The sequence below is a fragment of the Elgaria multicarinata genome, chromosome 19 (assembly GCF_023053635.1).
Source record: "Elgaria multicarinata webbii isolate HBS135686 ecotype San Diego chromosome 19, rElgMul1.1.pri, whole genome shotgun sequence".
In the NCBI taxonomy this organism is placed as follows: domain Eukaryota; kingdom Metazoa; phylum Chordata; class Lepidosauria; order Squamata; family Anguidae; genus Elgaria; species Elgaria multicarinata.
Window position 1 is genome coordinate 7,536,667 of NC_086189.1, and position 23,458 is coordinate 7,560,124.

Genomic DNA, 23,458 nt, shown 5'->3' on the forward strand with positions numbered 1-23,458 from the left:
CCATGCAACGGTGGAGTGTTTTGTTTTTTTAAAACACTCCATGCAGAATATCCACGCTGTGCAGAGGAGAGTTCCTGCACAACCGTTGTGTAGAGTGTTGTGTGGTGGGCCCCGTGGAGTTTTCCGTTGCATTGACTTGACTTTTCCCGCTGGCTACAGAGTTCCCTGGCAAGAGTGGCAAAAGCAGTGAGTGCTACTCTAGGAGAGCTGCTGGGATTGGTTTTCTGCAGCAGTGGCTGATGGGATATCATTGGGAGGACCAGGGGAGGAGAGTGGGTGGAGGAACTGTCAAGCAAACATAGTAATGAGAGCTTCGTCTATTGGGCGGTATAAAAATGTAATAAATAAATAAATAAATAAATAAACAAACAAACAAACAAACAAACTCAACTTTTCACTGGAGTTTCCACACTGCGTTGACTAACGTGTTGTCTGAACTGAGCCATTATAGTGTTAGATGGACAATGCTATGACTTGGGATAAGGCATTCAGCCCTTTATTCAGAACCATAGGGACTAGAAACTTGTTTTATGTTTAAGCAAAGGACAATAACTCAGTGACAGAGCACAGGTTGTGCCTGAGAAAGGCCTCCAGTTCATTTCACAAGCATCTCCAGTTAAGGCTTCCCGAAAGGCTAATAGCGGCTTGGGTCTGTATTTGCATGGGATTTTGAGCCTGAAAATGTGTGTGTATGGAAAAAAGCACTGACATTTTTATCCAGCATCACTGCTCTGATTGTAGTTTGGGGCTGGTGGTGAAAGGCAACTTGTATCTTAGTTAAATTTGTATCCTGCTGTACCATCAAATGTCACTCAAGGTGGCTGACGGCCATAATACAATAAAACGGCAATAAAATATAATGTGGGGGGGGGAAAGGCAGGTAAAACACTTTTATAAAACTAATAAAAACAGCCAGTTCAAGCCAACGGCCACGTATTTACACATCGGATTATTGTTCCTGTCTAAATAAATATGTATTTGCCTGTTGGTGAAAGGTCGTTAGTGATGGGGCTAGCCAGACCGCCTTTAGCAAGAAGTTCAGGAGTTTGGGAGCTGCCACCAAGAAGGCTCTCTCTCGCTTTCCTGTCGAACCTGCTTCGGATGTTGATGGGACAGAAGGAATGGCTCCTCTTCAGGGTCTTAAAACCCAGGCAGGCTCGTATAGGAGAAATGTGGCCTTTCAGATAATCTGTTGCCAAGTTGTGTAGGGTTTTGTGGGTCATAACCAACACTTCGAATTGTGCCCAGAAATGGACTGGTAGCTGGTATAGATATTAAGAACGTAAGAAGAGCTATGGTGGATCAGACCAAAGGTCCGTCTGGTCCAGCACTCTGTTCACACAGTAGCCAACCAGCTGACGATCAGGGACCCACAAGCAGGACATGGTACAACAGCAACCTCCAACCCATGGTCCCCAGCAACTGGTGTATTGTCTCTGATAACGGAGGTAGCATAGAGCCATAGGGACTAGTAGCCATTGAGAGTCTTCTCCTCCAGGAACTTAAAGGCACCCAAATTGCCATGGCCACATCTCATGGTAGTGAATTCCATAATTTAACTATGTGCTATGTGAAGAAGGACTTCCTTTTATTTGTCCTGAATAATCCAATCACCTTCATGGGATGACCACACTGGGAGAGGGAGAAAAATGTCTCCCCATCCACATTTTCCATACCATGCATAATTTTGTACACCTCTATCATGTCTCCCCTTAGCCTCTTTTTCTCCAAGCTAAACAATCCCAGCTGTTGTAAACTTCCCTCCTAGGGGAGATGCTCCAGCCCCTTCATCATTTGAGTCGCCCTTTTTTTATTGTAACATGAGAGTCGCATGTGCCCTATAGCCTGTGCGGGTCAAAAGGCTGAATGCAGCATATGAACAGTGGTGAGGAGTTTCCCCTACTTACTGGTGGTGGTCCCGATCCTGCAAGGCTACTTCTAAGTGAAAAACATGAAAAGAAGGACAAGCTCAAGTTTTTTGGGAGATATGATCACGCATCTCCAACATGGTATCTATTATGGACACATATCTTTCCCCCGAAAGCCAAGTATTTGCCAGAAACTCACTGATAGTTTAGGGGGAGCCCCGCCCCCCCAAACCTGAATGGAAATCACGGAAACTTTTTGGAGATCCTCACTTCTCAGTGAAGGTTGACTCTGGCTTCTGCTCTGACGAATTCCACGCAGAGTGATGAATCCTGGGTCTCCTGCAAGGCTGGGAAATGTGACCCCTGGTCTATGAATCATGGATGGGGTTTTTGGAACGTGAATTCTAGCGATTTCTCCATAGTTTGTGGAAAGATCAGGCTCCGTGGACAAAGAGCGAAGCAGCCTCCATCCAAATCTGACCTCCTAAATAATAAAGTTGGCACGTCGTTGAGGGAAAGGTTAACGCCGTACTCAACTTGGCTTCCTTGACCTTTTGCGGTGACTAATTTTGAGGGTTCTCGCTCTTTCTTCCTCGCTTTCTGTAGTACTTTGTTGGACGTGCCCAGAGTGGAGAGTGAGATGAAATGTAACAACTTAACATTGATGCAGCCAGACAAATGCGTTTTCAGAATACAGATGCTGATAATAAATAGCTCTCTGGTTGAGTAACTGCTCTGGCATGGCCTTTACGCTCTCGGGCAGGCATTTTGGGGGAGGCCAGGCTTTGTGGCCAGATCTTTTCCCATCTTGCATGTTCTATCTCAGCTGGCCCATCTCACTTTGATCAAGGAGATTGCAGGCCGGGAATTCGTGCTCCCTGCACTGCAGGGGCTTCCCAGATGTTGTTCATTTGGAAAACGGTGGTTAGCAAAACAGGGGGGAGGTGGGAATGCGACGGAGGAGAAAAGAGCATGTAAGTTTGATAGCGACTTGGCTCTGTGATAGCCGTCACTAAAGGCGGTCGAATTAAAAGATGTGATTTATCGATTTATTCATTACATTTATATCCCGTTCCCCCGCCCCCCCACACACACTAAGAATGTAAGAAGAGCCCTGCTGGATCAAACCAAGGGTCCATCTGGTCCAGCATTTTGTTCCCACAGTGGCCAACCAGCTGTTAACCAAGAACCCACAAGCAGGACACAGTGCAACAGCACCCTCCCGCCCATGTTCCCCAGCAACTGGTGCATGCAGGCTTACTGCCTCTGATACTGGAAGTAGCACAAAGCCATCAGGACTAGTAGCCATTGATAGCCTTCTCCTCCTCCAGGGATTTGTCCAACCACCTTTTAAAGCCATCCAAATTGGTGCGCATCACCACATCTTGTGGTAGTGAATTCCATAGTTTAACTCTGCGCTGTGTGAAGAAGTCCTTCCTTTGATCTGTCCTGAATCGCCCACTAATCAGCTTTATGGGAGGACCCCGCTGGGTTCTAGTATTATGGGAGAGGGAGAAAAATATCTCCTTAAGGAACCAAAGCAGCAGACATTTTCCTACTTAAGGGACCCAAGGCAGCGTACATAATCCTCCTCCTCCTCTTCATTTTATCCTCACAACAACAACCCTGTGAGGTAGGTTGGGCTGAGAGTTTGTGATTGGCCCAAAGTAATGCAGTGAGCTTCCATGGCCGAGTGGGGACTAGAACCTGGATCTACCAACTCCCAGTCCAACACTCTAACCACTACACCACACCAGAGGTGCTGGAAACAACACAGTGTTGCATCATTGACCATAGCTTATGAACCAGCCTTCCCAAAACTGGTGCCCTTGAGACATTTGGATTTCAACACCCAGCAGCCCCAGCCAGCATGCCCAATGCTGGGAGTTGTAGTCCAAAACATATGGAAGGCACCAGGTTGGGAAAGGGTTACATGAACAATAAGAACAGGAAAAGAAATGGGCTGGACCAAGCCAAAGGCCTCTCTGGTCCAACATTCTGCTCACGCAATGGCCAACCGTGTGCCTATGGGAAGCCCACAAGGAAGGCATAACGTCAGTTGTGATGCACAGAATTAACATTTCTTTCCCCACCTTGCCATTCCCTACTTTGGAATGGCTTCTTCCTTCCTAACGTGTTAGAGCAACCCCCCTGCAAAAGAAGAAGCATGAACAGTAATCAATCAATCATAGAATCATAGAATAGCAGAGTTGGAAGGGACCATACAAGGCCATCGAGTCCAACCCCCTGCTCAATGCAGGAATCCACCCTAAAGCATTCCTGACAGATGCTTGTCCAGCTGCCTCTTGAAGGCCTCTAGTGTGGGAGAGCCCACCACCTTCTTAGGCAACTGGTTCCATTGTCGTACTGCTCTAACAGTCAGAAAGTTTTTCCTGATGTCCAGCTGGAATCTGGCTTCCTTTAACTTGAGCCCGTCCTGCACTCTGGGATGATGGAGAAGAGATCCTGGCCCTCCTCTGGGTGACAACCTTTTAAGTATTTGAAGAGTGCTATCACGTCTCCCCTCAATCTTCTGTTCTCCAGGCTAAACATGCTCAGTTCTTTCAGTCTCTCTTCATAGGGCTTTGTTTCAATAGCTGAAGCGCTCTGTTTTCCATTTTAAACTCCATTCATAACCCCACCATGAACTGCAGGAATAAAATGGGGGTGTTGAACCTCTGGGCTGTGGGGTTCACCAAATCACCCACCCCTTTTGTTTGACCATGGATCATTTCGTGCTTTCCTGTCGTTTGCACATCTCCTATTTCAAAAGCTTGAAATGCTTCTTTTACAACTTAATAATCTCAGGTTTCCAACGTGCTGCTCATGGGGGCCTTCCTGCCCCTTCTGATTTTAATTTTATTTCTTAAAGCTTTTTAAAATTATTGTTATTTTTATCTGGTGGCTGGCACGCTGAAAAAGAAAAGGGCAGGGTTGGGTGGGGGACCTCAAATGTTGTTGGTTGGTTGATGAAGGCCAGCTTTAATTTATAGATCCCTGGCTAGTCTTTGCCAGTTTTTTTGTTTCCCCCCCCTTAAATTCTGAGTTATGGACTGGAAGGCTGAGAATTTGATAGCTGTCCTGATGGTTCTGTAAAACTCCTCCCCTTTCCATTCCTCTGCGTTCAGCCCACTCTCCCCAACTCTCCCCACCTCCCCCTCTATCAACAGCACTGAACCCCTCCTGTCTTTTATCCCTCTGAGATTTTGCTCTCAGCCAAACCAACCCATCGCTTCCTTTGCACACTCAATGCACTGATGATCAACGTTCCGCGACTGACACTTGGGTGACCGTATGGAAAGGAGGAGAGGGGGCTCCTGTATCTTTAACAGTTGCGTAGAAAAGGGGATTTCAGCAGGTGTCGTTTGTATGCCTGCTGCACCTGGTGAAATTCCCTCTTCATCACAAAGCTGCAGGAGCCCTGCACCCTTTTGTATCTGGTCACTCCAGTATAGCTCCTGCAGCTTCAACTGTTGTGATGAAGAGGGAATTTCACGAGGTTCCCCATATATACAAATTACACCTGCAGAAATTCCCTTTTCAATACAACTGTTAAAGATACAGGAGCCCTGTCCTCCTTTTCATACGGTCACCCTAACTAGCACGTCCTTCTCATATGTTTGAAGCTTCTCGGAATTCTGTGACCTCTTTGGCAGCTCAGCCAATGCCAGCACGGCAGTTCAACAGGTGACCGTCAGCCAGTTTTTAAAATTGGTGACGTACCAAAGACATGTAGGCTGGTTGTTTTAGAGCGGGTGTCTTTCTGGGTTTCTTTCTTGCTTTGTGATACCCATATTCCTTTGATAGGAAAAGTGGAATCTATTTTGGACAGGCTTTTCTCCCAGGGGCAGAATAAATCTTACAATAATTGGGTGGAAACATTAATCTTTTGCTAATCCCAGAGAGGGAAACAATGAGAAGTGTTAAGTGTGCGTAGAGAATATTTGTTTTTTCCTGGCACCGATTTCAGCTCTGAGGCTGTCAAGGCAGGTTGCAACTCTGTGGCCTGGCAGGAGACAAAAGAGGGAGAGCCCTCTAGCTTCTCTCAATCTCTCTCCCACCCACCCCTTTTCTTTTCTCCTTGCTCCTTCCCCCCCCCCCCTTTTTGGATGGTGACCAGGAATTGTAAACTTTCCCTCTTGAGTTACACGGGCATTTCTGCTTTGAGATAACTGGATTTTGTGTGCATTTTTTGTGTGCTTGAAACTACATCCCCCACCCTGGACGGCTTTAAAGGGGGATGAGATGAATTCATGGAGAGAAGGCTATCAGTGGTTCTAGTATTTAGCATCAGAAGCAGTAAGGCCTCTCAATACCAGTTGCTGTGGCCATGATGACATGGTGCTCTTGCACTCATAGAATCATAGAATAGCAGAGTTGGAAGGGGCCTACAAGGCCATCGAGTCCAACCCCCTGCTCAATGCAGGAATCCACCCTAATCCATCCTGCTTGTGGGTTTCCAGTGGGTATATGTTTGGACCCTATGGGAACAGAATGCTGGCTTAGATCCAGCACGGTTCTCCTTGAGTTCTTATTGTCTATGCAAGCCTTCCCCAATCTGGTGCCCTCCAGATGTTTTAATAATAATAATAATAATAATAATAATAATAATAATATTTTTTACCCACCTCTCCATCCTGATTGAGGCGGGGAATAATTGAATCACAGAATAGCAGAGTTGGAAGGGACCTACAAGGCCCTCGAGTCCAACCCCCTGCTCAATGCAGGAATCCACCCTAAAGCATCCCTGACAGAGGGTTGTCCAGCTGCCTCTTGAAGGCCTCTAGTGTGGGAGAGCCCACAACCTCCCTAGGTAACTGATTTCATTATCGTACTGCTCTAATAGTCAGGAAGTTTTTCCTGATGTCCAGCTGGAATCTGGCTTCCTTTAACTTGAGCCCGTTATTCTGTGTCCTGCACTCTGGGGCAGGATCTACACTACTGCTTATAATGGTTTATAAGGGTTATAACAACTGTTCAGGCCCAGGACACATTACATATACCGTTTTCATAATGTTTTAAAAGTGTTATATCCTGCTTGGTGTAGATCGGCCCTGGGTGGATCGAAAAGAGATCCTGGCCCTCCTCTGTGTGACAACCTTTTAAGTATTTGAAAAGTGCTATCATGTCTCCCCTCAATCTTCTCTTCTCCAAGCTAAACATGCCCAGTTCTTCATAGGGCTTTGTTTCCAGACCCCTGATCATCCTGGTTGCAACAACAGTAATGATAAAATATTGATTAAAAACATAGCATGCATTGTTAAAACTTCCTAAAAAAACCCATCCTAAAAGCATCCTAAAATTAGACTACAATTCCAAGCATTCATAGCTGATAAGAGTTGAAGTCCAAAAGCATCTGCAGTTTTAGGAAGGCCACTTCCTTAGGGTCCTGTTTTAATTCGGGGGTTTGTGACACAATGTCTGATAATCTGATTCCTGGTTTCTTGCAAATCTCTCTTTTGAATGAATGAATGAATGAATACCTTTATTGAATAAGTCTACTGACCATTTCAAAAAAATCACATATTATTAAAAACAAACAAATACTTAAAATTTATGATTTAAAATTCTAAAACAATATACAGTTCATAATTAATACATTATATATGACTAACAGTTAATAAAACCCCACATATATTGCAACATTTGATAAAAACTTATTAATTAATCCATTTTTTCTAATTCTTTTTTCCTTATACTGGCTGCTTTAAGAGCGAAGAGAGCAACCCTCTGGGTCACAAAATAGTTAGAACCGCGTAGGAGAAAGGCCAATTTATCCTTGGCTGACCAGTCTCTCATGCGTATTAAAAACATAGATAGATAATGTTCTCTACATTTTGAATATAAACAACATTCAAGTAAATAGTGAGTTAAATCTTCAATTTCAGGGTTGCCACATATACATAGCCTATCTTTCGATGGAATACCTTGGAATCTACCCTGTAACATCATTGTGTCCATCAGCTCGAATCGAAGCCGGGTAAAGGCTACTCGATGGGCCCGTTTCATAACAAAAAACAAATATTTTTCTTCTTTGAAATGGAATTTTGTTTTGGCTAGCCATTTCATGGCCCTTGATTTTGACACTGCCGCTATATCAGACTGCCTTCTAATATCTGAAATCCTGAGTTTAATGGCATTTCTTATATTGGTGTTTGAAATGCTAAGTGCCTGCAGACTAAAGCCATAGTTTGGTAGCATCTTACTAAATTTATAAAGCCAGGAAGTTTTTAAAGGTTTGGCCATCTGCTCGAGAAGACACATCTTTGGAAGCCTGGCTTCATTCATCGACACTAGCTTGAACCAATAATTAAATAGCCTACAATGTATTTGGTCTAAAACAGCCAAGATACCTAATTCCGATCTAAGCACGTATGCTGGACAGGCAAATGCAACCCCTAGAATCATACGAAAGAAACGGTTTTGGACCCTTTCTATTTCCCTACTTTTAGAAAAGCCCCAGATTTCAGCCCCATAAATTATTATCGGCAACACTTTAGCCTTGTACACATTAATTACTGGCAAAAGAGAACCAGGATGTCTATAATTCAAGAGCTTGTTCAAGGATTTTGCACACACCGTTGCCTTTAGTTCGTTTCTTTTTAACTGCAGTGCCCAAGAACCTGAGGAAGTAAACTCTAAGCCAAGATAGATAAATGAATCCACCTGGTCAATTTCATTAGAATCCAAAACCCACTTATATCGCTTCTTTTTCTTTCCAAAGACTAACACTTTTGATTTCTTACCATTAATCGTTAAATCATTTTCTCTGCAATATAAACTAAATTTTCTCAGAAGCCTCCGCAAACCAACCTGTGTGGTAGAAAACAAAATCATATCATCCGCATAAAGGAGGATATTCAACGATTTATCCAGTATCCTTGGCATATGAAGCTCTTGACTATGTAGTGCGGAAACTACATCATTAACATAGAAATTGAAGAGGAATGGCGCAAGAATACAACCCTGACGAACTCCTTTACTTGTGGGAATGTCGTTTGTTAAAGCTTGGTTTACCCCTGTTCTAACCTTTAAACGGGTATCTGTATAGAGGATCTTTATAAGAAAAAGGAGTCTCTGATCAATGTTTGTTTTAGCCAACTTATCCCAGAGAAGACTTCTATTAATTGAATCAAAGGCTGCAGTTAAATCGATGAATGCTGTGAAGAGCTGTCCACCCTTTGAGGTGTATTTAGATATCAAATGAGATAGTGTGAAACAATTATCAATAACAGACCTTCCCTGCCTAAAACCTGCCTGCTCTTCTACCAAAATAGCATTTTGTTCCGCCCACTCCTCTAATTTTTGGTATAAGAATCTGGCATAGATTTTTGCAGGGATATCTATTAAACTGATAGGTCTATAGTTACTGGGGTCTCTGCGATCACCTTTTTTAAATAAGGGAATTACTATGCTAAGTTTCCATCCATTAGGTATACGACCAGTATTACTTATATGAGTGTAGAGGCCTGCAAGAACAGAAGCCCACCAGTCAACATTGTCTTTAAAAAGTTCTGGCGGCAAAAAATCTTCTCCAGGAGCCTTGTTATTCTTTAACATGAGAATGAGAGGCTTTATTTCTTGTTTTAAAATTGGAGGCCATTTGGGAATGGCATCAATGTCTTCTGCAACATTTATTCCTTCCCCGTTTGCCTTATCCCTAAATAGTTCGAAATAAAAGTCTTCCCATACTTTAGCAGATACAGGAATCTCTACACTATAATTGTCTGTTCTAAATCTGGCAGATACCATACGCCAAAAACTTGCTGAATTTTTGTTTCTGGCCGCCTGTTCCAACTCTAACCAACTTTTTGCATAATAATTAATTTTCTTATCTATGAGTAATTTCTTATAATTTCGCCTAAGTTTAAGCATAAGTACATGTGCTTCATTGTCCAAGGTATCACGAGCAATCCTCATTTGTTTTCTCAGTCTATTCCTTGAAACTCTACAATCTGCATCAAACCAAGTACTTTTTATATTCCTCAGACCATTTCTACTGTCCCTTTTTAGTAACCAGGGTTTAATTTGTGAACAAATTGTTTGGTATGCAGACAGCACAGACTCAATGTTTGTATCCAGAGCACATATCAGATTTCCCAGGGCTATTCCCTCATTTGATTTCAGACAGGATTTGAGATTCTGGGTATTCACATGCTCCCATCTTATTCTTTTCTCACTAACAATGTCTAGCCTACTTGACACATACTTGTCTAACTGGGTCACTAATCTACAATCTGATTCTAAAATTAAGTGAGTTGAAATGGGTTGATGGTCACTCTCTTCTCTTGTTGTTACCCTAATTCCTGGGAACAGATGAACATTCTGTCTAGGGACACAAATGTAATCTATAACACTGCCAGCTGAATGTGTAAAATATGTATATGGATAAAGAAGCCCGGTATCACTGGGACCTAAAATTTGAAGCCCTAATTTATAGGTTAACTCCAACAAATTCCGACCCGCCTTATTTACTTTCCTATCTCTGGAGGACCAGTAATAGATCTCCTGGAGGTCTTCATGAAGACCCCAACGCTCAGCAGATTGTGAAGGATTGGAGCCAATTCTGGCATTAAAATCACCCAACATGATAATTAAATCATTCGGGAATCTCGTACCTAAATCCTCCACCAAATGTTCCAAAAGAAGCCAGACATCCTGTAAATAATACTGTGAGTTGAGTGGTGGTATATAAATATTTACTAATAATAATGATAAACCTGGGGTTTTTAACCTAATTACTAAACTATTTTGTGGAGCAAAACTATTACACACCAGCTCACCAACCCAACCTAAATCTTCCTTAACAAGAATTGCTAATCCTCCAACTGCTCTGCCCTTATTCTTCATTTTCCGAGCAGGATCATTCCAAACAATATAACCTGGGAGGATATTCTCATTATTTATGAGCCAAGTTTCTTGGAGGGCAATCACATCAAAGTCAAAAAGGAATTCCTTCAGGTCAACTCCCTGCTGACAAGACCTCCAGCCCGATACATTCCATGAGAGAAATTTAACTGGCCTGCTAGTGTGATTGTGGGGACTAAGATATGCATGAGATGAAAATCTAGCTGACAATGAATCCTCCCTCCCTAAATCAATTAGCTCTCCTAATCAACTAATTTTGACTGCCTTTTCTAATTGATTAGTGGGTTGAATATACTCCGTATCCAGACACGTCAATTCCTCCATAAAGGGACTTAATACACTCACATTAGAACTCAAAGGATGAATGATGTCTGTCTTAGAATGTGTGGTCACAATGGGCTGATTAATACATCCCAACTCCCCTTCCTCCAGGAACCTCATAGCTTGCCAGTTTATGCTGTTTGAGTCGACACCTTTCTTGGGTTTAGAAGCAATGCATTCATTTCTATTTTGGATCAAACCTGAAAGATTAACTGGGCTCATTTTTATTGAATTACTTGTTGAAATCTGAGCCATCCTACTATCTCCTGCATCCACCACTATTTTTAGCTCTTCTTCTTTTTGAAGTCCTCCTCCATCATAAGGCTTAGGTTTCCCTAGATTTATTTCCCTTAGATGGTTTTTCAATGATTCTAACCTTTCCAAAATCTCTTCCTGTGCAAAATCTGGCAAGACCTGAAAAGAATTCAGGAGAGCAGTCTCCTCTGCAATGTCTAAACCTAACTTGCCATTATCAAAATGCTGTGATCCCATTGTTGGGTTTACTTTAATCCTCAATTTATCCTGTTTCTCTAACTGAGTAGGAGCTTGATTGATGTCACAGGACCAATTTAGATCAATTAGATTTTCAGTGTGATTCCTAACTCCCATTATGTTCTCACTGGGTTTCCTGTCTAGAGCATCAAATAAAGGGGCCAAAGGGGCCTGATTTTCAAAAAATCTTGCTAAAACTATATTACTTACTAAAAATTCCCTTTTTGCTCTATAAATACAACTTGCTATGCCCTGGTCACTAAATGTAACAACAGCACGTGCTCTTATTCCATCATAATATAAGTATTCTATATTCACAATGTTGTTAGAGTGCAATGCACCTGGCATAATACTGTTTACCATATGCAAAAAATGTGAGACACGAGCTGACTGGGCAAGATTGCCCCACGGTTTGGGATAGTTCACAAACACCAGCTTATAAGGGATCATCACCAAATTCCAATTGGCTCTTACAGTAGAGACCAGCACTGGTTCGGGCTGAAAAATAGCAGCACCCTGCTTAATACCTTGAATATCATCCTCCAACTTTACCTGAGCCTTACAAAGAACGTCTTCCCAGGGATCTCGCAACAGTTCCAAATCCTGATCACTGGACACATTACTCAAAGCAAGATCTACTTCACCACTACATTGTTTAGTAAGGGCTTTAAGTGATCCTTTGCTCTTTGTCCTTTTTCCCCTTTCCTCCTGCTCTTTCTGTCGAGGCTTGATAGGGTTGGCATTTTTAGATACATCCAGCAAATCAAACAACCTCTGAAAATCCTTTCTCTGGCAACACCGTACTTTTTTCTCCTGCTTTTTAGATGATTTCATGTTTTTGCTTTTCTTTTGTTTCTTATGCTCCCCATTTTGAGCCACTTTTTTATTTCCTTTAGACTGGTTCTTTCTGGAGTTGCATAACTTCTTGTTTGACGACTCTATTTGAGTTTTGCTATCATCATTACCTTTTACCAGCTGGTTCCTCTCCTGCGAATTAAAGCATTCAGTCAGAGTTGTTAACAACCTGTTACTTTCTGCCAAAAAGTTTTTAATGAGGGCTAGTTCTTTAGATATCATAAGTAACTGCCCTTCCATCTGAAGAAATTCCTTTCCTGTATCCTCTGTTTGCAAGGAGATTGTGTTGTAATTCTTTCTTGAGATATTAGCTACGCAATTAAATGATTGATTCTGCACAGGTTCTTCCTCAGCTTCTACATTAATTACTTCTTCTCCCTCTCCCTCGACGACCCGCTGTGCTTCAAGTAGGGAGTCATGGATCTCAGCCAGGGCCAGCTGTGATGCTAGATCTAATATAGACATCGTAGATTTAGGTTCTTGTAAGGCCCCTTTAAGATCTACTGACCAATCCAGCATTTTAAGTTCTGGCGAGGAATCATCCTGCATGGACTTAAACAGTTCTCCTGATTTTCCCCCTTCCTCCTCATGCTTAAAAAACTGAGTGATTTTAATTTGTCTCTTCCGTGGCTCTGGAGAACGATATTGTTGGCAAGGGGTAAGACCCAAATCTTTATAAATCCTTCTTGTAAACACCATGATTCCAATTTTCACCCAGTCTAAGGTGGAGAACTTATTTACTCCCCTTCGTTTGTTCGCTCCCTCACCCTCCCCTTCACCTCCTCCAATTTGTTGTAAAAATTTGTTAAAAATTGTTTAAAAATTATAGTAAAAACACACTTAAGTGCCAAGCAGATTCCCTGTTTGATGAACCATTAAAATTGAATAAATGAGAAAAAAGTAAGTTAAAATGTCCATATAAAATTGAAGTTAAAAACTCTTATCTTTGGGAGGTTATGTTTGGAGCTTCGTCTCTGCCAACAAAATCCTCTTTCCTTCTTGTTCAGTCCTATAGGTTATTTGAGCATTTGTATCAGAGGGAGTATGCCTGAGCACCCTACTTGCTAGGCTTCAGGAATCGGTCCAAGGCTGGGTTTCTTCCTCCAGAGTAAATGTTCCACTCGATTGGCTTCGCGCTTTGGCTCTCGTCCTTCGGCTCGCGCCGTAGGCTCGCGCCTCCAGCAGCCAGAAGTCTTTAATACCTGCAGGGGGCGGGGCAGACAAACACTCAGCTCCACCAGGTCCCTTAGGTCCACAGCAGCCCAGCACCCAGGAGCAGCTTCTCCCCAGCAGCCAGAAGTCTTTAATACCTGCAGGGGGCGGGGCAGACAAACACTCAGCTCCACCAGGTCCCTTAGGTCCACAGCAGCCCAGCACCCAGGAGCCCAAATCTCTCTTTTAAAGCCGGTAGGGATTTTGGAGGAATTTGGTTTGGGGGTGGAGCTTGGTGTGTTTTTGCCAGCTTGGGCCCCCAGACACCAGCTCACAGATCCCTGAGCTCCTTCGAGTCAGGCAAACTAGCTTTCCCGCTTTTAAAAATTTCTGCAAATACAGATTAGCGCAAATTCGCGTCTGGGAATATTTATGGAAATCAAAATTTGCACAAAATCACAGCTGTAAATAGCATGATTTGTGCAAAATTGCAAGCATAGACACCTGGAATTTCATGCAAATTGTGTTACTTATGGCTGCGATTTTGCACAAATCTTGATTTTTATAAATATTTCGAGATGTGAATTTGCTCAAATTCCAACTCATGGAGAAAAGAAAAAAGACGTGAGCTCTCACTGGGTGCCTGTGGACCATCTTCCGGCTCTTCCCATACACACACCGTGGTTGGGCACCCAGAGAGCAGAATGCGAACAGGATGTGGGGGAATTCGCCCATTCCTAGTCCTCATAGCTGCAGAGAACAGCCTGAAAACCTCTGTCTCCTACCCATGACCCCCTCCATCATAATTAATCCTAATAATGACAAACTCAGGTGGCTGAGTGGTCACCAGTTTGGAAGTGAAACACGCCCATTCCACAATAAGGAAATGGTTTCTACTAGGGATGGACAGATGTGTTCGTTTCACTTTCCTTGCATTTCATTATTTTAAATTTTATGTTCTTTCCATCCCATATATGAAGGAATTTGCAAGTTTGGTTTTTTTAAAAAACAAAACAAAAATTGACCAAAATGGACCACTGAGCTTCGGCCGCTCAGCCGGCAGATCTTGAGTACATGGATGCTTTGTGAAATGCTTTTGGCTTAGCTTCTTTGATTGCATCTTTAACTTTTATGTAAGCTGCGCTGGGAACCTCTTGAAGTGTGTGCGTATGTGTGTAAATAAAATACATACGTTTGTGCTCGGTCACATCTTTGCTCCAAACTGGCGGTTCTTAACTGCTGGCCATCCACATAGGATTAGTATCCTCATTCATCAGATTATTTGGCTGTTCCTCATCTCCCTGTTAATTAGGACGTGGTGCTTGTTTCTTGCAGCACAATTATGTAACAGCTTCTATATTTGCTTTCGGTTTGTTTGTTTGTTTTAAAAAAATTAATTACGTGGCTTTTTGTGCAGTTCCACAATCACATTATCCATGGGGTTGCAACCTCACATAATGGGAGGTTGAACTCTTGGGTGTATTACTAAGAGCAAGGGACAGCTGTTTCAGTCAATGGAACCAATGGATGTTCTATATCAGAGCTTTCCAAACTGTGTGTCGCGACACGTTAGTGTGTCAGCTGCAGTGTGTAGGTGTGTTGTGCGAACGAAACAAGAAACCTCTGAGTCTATGTGAAATAATCAATACTAACTTGCATGCATTTTTACGCAGCAAAGGTGCCGATTAGTATGGTGCACTAGTATATTCCCCTTCCGTCGTATCCGTGTATGCACACCACGGTCGAGGGATCATACAGGTACTGCGCATGCGTAGGATGCATAATCGGGTCGAAACAGCTGATTCCGCGCCACTTCCGGTGATGCAGCTGCACCTGGAATGACGCATTCGAGAAATTCCATGGGTCCAGTTTTTTGACAGAACACCGTCTCAACCGCCGCTCGATCGCAGCTCGACAAAATCGGGTCAATGTGAAAAGTCTTGGAAATGTATGTTATTCTCTTGCAAATCATATATTCTTAAAAATATAAATGAAAGGTTTTCATGAGACACGTTGTGTCCCCATACATTTCGTTATTACAATTTATGTATGTGTCCGTATCTCTTATAAGGGGTTAGTTTAACCTCCGGTTTGCTAGTAAAACTGAATTACTGTGTCGCGAAATGATGCAGGTCTAAAAAGTGTGTTACCAACATGAAAAGTTTGGAAAGCTGTGCTCTAGACTATCAGCGAGCCCAGTCTTATCAATTACGGCTGCATTTTTATATTGATGAAAATGCTGAGAGGCTCCCAAGAATGTACTTCACCTCTCTCTCTCTCTCTCTTTCTCTCTCTCTCTTTCTCTCTCCCTCCCCCTCCCTCCCTTCCTCCCTACCTCTCCCTCTCTCTCTCGGATGGGGAATGTGTGGCCCTTATTGGGCTGCAATTCCCATCAGACACAGCCAGAATAGCCAATGGACATAGACTTGGAGGAAGATGGGCTGGTAGAATTGGGAGGGCTGGTAGCACAGTTAAAAAAACATGCTGGATCTGGACCCTAATGCTGCCAAGCTGAGTCCAGCAACCAGTTGTTCGAACTTGGGACCTTCTGAACTGAAGAATGCAGTGACTGAGTTGTGCCTTATCTTGGGGTACCCTATCCTTGGATGGCTGCAGGCGGAATGCCCAGTCAGAGTTACTAAAGAGATGGTGAATGCCAGGCTTCCAGTCCAGGGGCTGCCCTCTTTAAGGACCTCCAATTTCCAGCAAGGGGATGGTGCCTGGCAGTGGCAGTCAGGCCGAGGGACTATGTAAGAGTGCAGTTAGCCACCATGGAAGGAGCTTTAGCTCAGTGCTAGGGCCCCTGTTTTGTGTACAGAAGGTCGCAGGTTCAATCCCTGAAGTCTCCAGGGAGGCCCAGGGAAGAATCCTGCTGAAACCCTGGAGAGCTGCTGCTGCCGCCAGTGTTGGTAATACTGAGCTAGGTGGACCAAGATTCTGACTCAGAATGGCAGCTTCCTATGTCCCTCTGTTTCAGCCCTTGTTGGGATGTGTCACCTCTGCTCTGAGCTGCTAAAGGGACCCCATCACCGCCAAATCTCTTGTTCCCTGACATGGGACCTTGTCGGAAGGCCCCTTGCCCTTGCTACTGGCTCTGGGAGTTCACTGCCCACCTTACTTCCTCTAGACTCCACTGTGGGCTAGTTCTTGCTAGACCCCAAAGTGCCTGGTCTTCTCTGATGTAGCCATGAGACTTTGCTGTGCCTTCCCATGGTAGCTCCATGTAGAGAGGTAAAGATTTTGTAAAATCCATACCATCCACATTTCGCAGATTGTCACATGCCTTTCATTCCATCCTCCGCTCATTGACAGAACCAGACTTTCTCCAACTTCGCAAGTTCGCACTTGAAACAATGTACGAATCCCCCCCACACCAAATATGCAACTCCCCCCAAGTGAGCATTTCCATGTGTTAGTCTATGGGGGAAATACACATTTTGGGCAGTTTTTTTAAAAAAACTTTTGCATCTTTTTCGATCACGAAATTTGCATAAAATCCTGGAAAGTAAACAAAACAAAACAGGTCTGCAAGTTTGCAGAATCAGTGCAGCTCTGGAAAAGCCGCCCTGCTGTGGAACCCAGGGGTTGGACTGATAGAAATTTGAACTCATTTGATTCCACAGAGGATTTCTCTAACATCGCCAAGGGCCCTTGATTATCAGTGGAGGCTACTTTGGGAGATAGGGTTCAGCACCTTGGATAGCTCTGGTTCTGAATGAAACCCAGAATGGATTCACAACCCCAACTAAAATTGGAACCACTAGCCTCCACTGATGCTCACTGAAATTCCCTAAGTAATATTACCGGCAATCGAGTGGCGTTGACTAGCTGTTAGGTGTGGGAATGGGGTCTTGGGGGTGCCCCCCCACCCCCTTCTTCTTGCCCAATATCCCTGCTCCTTTGCTGTGTGTTCTGGACTTGCAAAGCAGGCCTTGCTAATATCTCTGGGAGCGGCCTTTTGTGTAAGCCCTTTGGAAACAATATAGCAAGTGGAAGATATACAACATAGGACTGTATGACTATATGTGGTGATGAGAAGGCCTTCGGAAATATATACAGCTCCCAAGCTGAGAATTTTCCGCTGTGTATACAGAGAATTTTTGGATGCAGGCGTAGCCCAATTTCAAATGGTACCAAAAAAATGTTGTAATATGGGGAGAAAGGATCCCCCAGGCAGCAACTCAAGGTGGCTGTGTGTGTGTATGCAAAGATTTGCACAGGAAAGATTCTGAATGTCTGAACTTGTGCTGATAGTCTTATGCAGAATTTTATTTATATATGAATGGGAATGGATTATTTTTTTGAGGACTGTCTTCAGGAGACAGGCATTCAACTGACGAAGCAGAAAGAATCATCTTGATGGAAACTGCTTGAAGAGGGCTGCTCTTATTTTGTTTCATTTTGAGCTTTTGCTTCTTGGGGCCTTTAATTCTATTTCAGTTAAAACTGGAGCACAGGAGTCTCCTTTTTTTCCCCTCCAAAGAAGGGGACCTCTGAGGTTTACCTCTGCTCTAAACAGTTGCGTTTGGGTTTACATTCCTTTGAGCCGCGCAATGCGTCTTTAAGCTTTTGAACTCATCCTTCTGCATGGTGTTACCCGAAAGGTCAGCAGGATGTACTGTGCACAGCATTGCTTGCCACCTCCGATCAGCGAGGAAGAGCAGATTCTTTGACTAACTCGGAGTCCAAACGGAGCAGTCAGGCCAGCGGACGCTTAGAGATGAATAGCGTCCCTGTGATTTATAGCGGCTGGATCACAGCACGTGCCAAATTCCCTTGTTAATTCTCTCTCCTCCTCCATCAAGACAATAGAATAATCTTCTCTCTCTCTCTCTCTCTCTCTCTCTCCCCGCTTCTTACAAAGTGGTGCAAATGTGAATGTTCACACATTAACAACTGGCGAATTCAGTGGGCTTTTATTTTACTTTTCATTGTGTTGGCTCTTATTGATGTAGCAGTCAATTTTTAAGTGCAAGAGCTCATCCTGAGGGTGTACACACACACACGCACACACACACACACACACACACACACAAGTACGTGAAGTGTAGCATTACATGGCATGGTTCCCAATTTATTAGGATCAGCATGAGTGCGATCCTGTACATAGTTACCTGGGAGTAAACTCCACTGAATTAAGTGGAGAAACCATAAGTTCAACATAAAACACAGTGATTGGGTTCGCACAATGAGCTAACCTACACTTAGTGATTGAGTGTGGGTTGTTGAACCGTGGGTTGTTTGTTGAACCATGGACATTTTCTACAGGGTGGCTCTTTAACCAGGCAGTGTGGCTTATTTTTCTCTCGAACAAGCCACCTTTGTGACAACAGAACAAGCATGGGTTTTCAAATGTGTATATGCAGATGATTTTCAGATCATATAATCATAGAATAGTAGAGTTAGAAGGAGCCTATAAGGCTATCGAGTCCAACCCCCTGCTCAATGCAGGAATCCACCCTAAAGCATCCCTGACAGATGGCTGTCCAGCTGCCTCTAGAATGCCTCTAGGGTGGGAGAGCCCACAACCTCCCTAGGTAACTGATTCCATTGTCATACTGCTCTAACAGTCAGGACGTTTTTCCTGATGTCCATCCGGAATCTGGCTTCCTGTAACTTGAGCCCTTTATTCCGTGTCCTGCACTCTGGGAGGATCGAGAAGAGATCCTGGCCCTCCTCTATGTGACAACCTTTCAAGTATTTGAAGAGTGCTATCATGTCTCTCCTCAATCTTCTCTTCTCCAGGCTAAACATGCCCAGTTCTTTCAGTCTCTCTTCATAGGGCTTTGTTTCCAGACCCCTGATCATCCTGGTTGCCCTCCTCTGAACATGCTCCAGCTTGTCTGCGTCCTTATTGAATTGTGGAGCCCAGAACTGGAGGCAATACTCTAGATGAGGCCTAGCCAGGGCCGAATAGAGAGGAACCAGTACCTCACGTGATTCGAAAGCTATACTTCTATGAATGCAGCCCAAAATAGGCATTTGCCTTTCTTGCAGCCATGGCAAGAGCCGCTGGTTGCTGGGCTGTGGGATGCTTGGCCACTGGCCCAACTATGCCCCGTCTACACCTGCTGGCTTGCTGGGCCTGGAGCTGCTTTCAGATCCGAGGTCTACATTTGGTAAAAGCTGTGCGGTCTCCGCTGCTCTTCAGGAGTGAGGGCTGGGCTTCCAAGCATTCCTGAGTCTTCTGGTCTCTCTCATTCCCTCTCTTCTCATACAAAGGGGAAAAAAACACATCTCTCATAAGCAGCTACTTGAACATAAATCTTTTCTTGAGGAGACACCTTGGTTTATTCTTCATGTTGATGCTGCCAAGGGGGGGGGGAAGGGGAAATGGATGGATAATTAAGAGCTCCAGTCGTTTTCTGGAGATTTGGACACTTTGGTCCAGCTGGAAAGACTAAATCTGAAGAATTTAACTGTTTGACCTCAGCATCCATAAACTCTCAGATGTGTATTTGGAGGGAAAAAAACACCCTCTCTCCTTGAACTGCCCCCAAACCATCTAAATAAATAGCTGGGTGATCACATCATCGTGACGTGGATTATTCTGCAGCAACATGGATTATGGGAGGGTCAGTTCTGCATCCCTGCATGCTTTAAAAGTGATGGGGCTGCGATTGGTGGTAGCGATGGGTAGGAATGGATCAGAAATTCATTCAGTTTGAATTTTCATGTGAACATACCCAGTTTGCAGCGGCTGGACCTGTACGTGAACCAGAATGTATTCGCGCACCCAAAACTGTACTTTTCAGAAGTTCGCGATGCAACTGAAAAAAAAGGAAGCCTAAAACTGTATACATTAAAGACAAACATGCACAAAAGTGTGTCTATCAGGGCAGAGTATGCACAAAAACGCATTATATTAGGGTTGGATGCCCTGCAAAAAATGAGCATACTAAGAGTGGACAGTGAGACATTTTTCTCCCTCTCTCGTAATACAAGAACACAGTGGGATCATCTAATGAAGCTGATGGGTGGGAGATCCAGGACAAATAAAAGGAAGGACTTCAAACAGCACATAGTTAAACTATGGAACTCGCTACCACAAGATGTAGTGATGGCCACCAATTTGGATGGCTTTAAAGGGGGGTTGGATAAATTCCTGGAGGAGAAGGCCATCAATGGCTACTAGCCCTGATGGCTAAGTGCTACCTCCAGTATCAGAGGCAGTTAGCCTATATACAGTAGTTGCTGGGGAACATGGGTGAGAGGGTGCCATTACACCGTGTCATGCTTGTGGGTCTCTGGTTGACAGCTGGTTGGCCACTGTGTGAACAGAGTGCTGGACTAGATGGAATCTTGGTCTGATCCTGCATGGGTCTTCTTATGTTCTTAAGTGCATTCAATGTTCGTCAACCCGGTGCCCTCCAGATGTTTTGGATTGCAATTCCCATTATTATGGTACTTGTCGTCCAACATGTCTGGAGGGTGTGGTTGGGGAAAGCTGGCATACAACGATGTGTAAGTGAGAAGATATGCACACGGAAATGTTTATGAATTTTCATGGAGACTTTTTTTGGGTTGAATTCACAAACTGATGCAGAAATGGGCTGAAACTTACCATGGGGAAAAAAAGAGAAAACAAATAAAATTGAAATTGACAGAGTCGTCCATTGCTAGTCATTGTTGAGTGTGACGTTTGCAACTGGAGGTCCAGCTGTGTGTGTGTGTGGGGAGGCATCATTGGAATGCGGGCGCAGCCTGCACCTGACTATCCTAATAAGGGAAGGAGTTACACATTTGGCCGTTTTCTCTCCAGTTCCTCCCACCTGTAATGTAGATATTCATGATTAGACTACTGCAATGTCTTCATCATGGCGCTATCCCTGAAAAGCATCCAGACACTCAATTGCTGGAAATCGTGGCAGCTAGGTTGCATGAGATCATATTACCCATGAACTGAAAGATCTCTAATGGTTTTCCGAGTTCAATTCAATGGCTGTATTTGGACAACACAATGGTCAATGTTGGGTTAATAGTCAACTCCATGGTTGATTAGCGAAGGGGTACTCCCCACATGAAATGATTATAAACAACCATGGTGTGGATTAAGGCCAGCGTCAAGTTGACTATTAGTCAACAGTGTCTTTGACTGACACATCCTCCTCCCTCTCTCCCCTCTCAGTCCTCCCACTGGTATCCCATCGGCCATTGCGAGTTCTGCAAGCTGGACTTGGGTCGCTTTTGCCAGGGGACTCTGTAGTCTCCAAAAATAATTAATGTTGCCCGACACGCGACACGATAACCAACGGTTATTCGCTTAATCAACTCTGCACAGCATTAGTTATTTGCATTGATTATTTCGACTGAATAACCAACCATGGTAAAAAAAGTCCCGAAAGACAACACAATAACCAGCCATTAACTATTTAATCCACCATTGGTTATCGTGCCGTCTGAACCCAGTCAATATGTTGCTCTCAAGCTCTGTGTCATGTACTGTAGCGGCTCCAGCTTTCTCTGGGAGACGAATGAGGCAAAGTGCTAGGCAATTTACAAAGCTTTATTGCAAGCAGTAAACAGTTCTGTAACACAAACTAGGCACCTTCTGTGAAACTCCCCCTTAGGCAAAAACTATGCAAATGAATCAAGACAATTGTCCGTTCAAAGAAAAGAAAAGGCTTTTCAAATGTCTATAACTTCAAGGTGGTTGATGTGTGGGCGATTTCTCATGCAATCTGTCCACCTGTCTCTTTGCTGCTAACCTCGCTGAACATTTTAGTTTCCGGTGATTCCTAGCATCAAGTAAGGTTTCTGAATGCTCACCGCCAGAAGTTGACTCCCTGTCCACTGAAAGCATAGAATTTGGCCTTGAAGAGATAGACTCTGGAGGGGGCAGATTACCAGCTGAAGCCTCTCCCGTGTGAACCTCCTCCCCCACTGGCTCTAACTGCCTGGTGTCTTCTGAGTCTGAATCTGTTTCTGATTGATTACCAGCATCACCTGCTCCCAATACAGGAGCAGTAGGGCTATACATGGCACTCTGAATGGCTTAGGGCGTTACTGTCTCTTGTTATGAACTTGCCCAGTTCTTAAGGTCTGCAGGAAGGACCCCCTTTTTTTAAAAAAATGAAACCCCTGCTCTCAAAGGCTAGTTTGCTTGGGCTCATGCAAGGAATCTTTCTCCTGCCTCGTTCTCAAACTGTGGAATGCTCTACTCGGAGCTCTGATTGGCTCCTTCTGTCTTGGATTTTTGGCAAGGAGTTATGACACATCTCTTTAATCAGCCCTTTTAAAATTGTGCAACATGGCTTTAATGATGTTTTAATATAGTTTTGTGTCTTACTGTTTTAATTTGTATTGTTTTCACTGCCTTCGTGGCATTTGCGGAAAGCTATCTATCTATCTGTATATAAACATTATAAAGAAATAAAATGAACTCAATTAAGAGGGTGATGCCACTCTGAGATTTAGCACCGTTGCATCATAACTATACTAATAGGTACACGGCGAATATTGCATCGATCCACTCAAATGAGTCAGGCAGCAGGATACGGCTATTAGCAGCTGTTGGCTATGGCAACTCAATGGAACCTGCATGTCAGATGTGGCTGTGTTATTGTTGGGGGGCATGGAGTTGGGGGCTTTCATGGGTGAAGGACTAGAGCCCCCCATTTGAGTCTGAACCCACATGGCCCTTCCGGTGTCCAGCTGCAACCCTCTTGCCTTATCACCGGGTTGAGGAATATGGGTTCCTCCAGATGTTGTTGGACTGCAACTCGCATGATCCCTCACCTCCAGGTTTTGAGGGCCCCTGGGCAAGGCACACTCCATTGGCCCCTACCTTCTCACCACTGTTAAGAACATTGGAAGCTGCCTTATATTGAGTCAGAGTTTTCATCCATCTAGTCCAATATTGTCAACACTGACTGGCAGCAGTGGATCTCCAGGGTTTCAGG

General features: G+C 43.9%; 1 protein-coding gene across 1 annotated transcript in view; it reads left to right on the forward strand.

Annotated features, from left to right (window-relative positions):
* The window catches only part of COL27A1 (collagen type XXVII alpha 1 chain), a 309,507-nt gene that overhangs the window by 32,293 nt on the left and 253,756 nt on the right, over positions 1-23,458 (forward strand). The gene's annotated exons all lie outside the window — the stretch shown is intronic.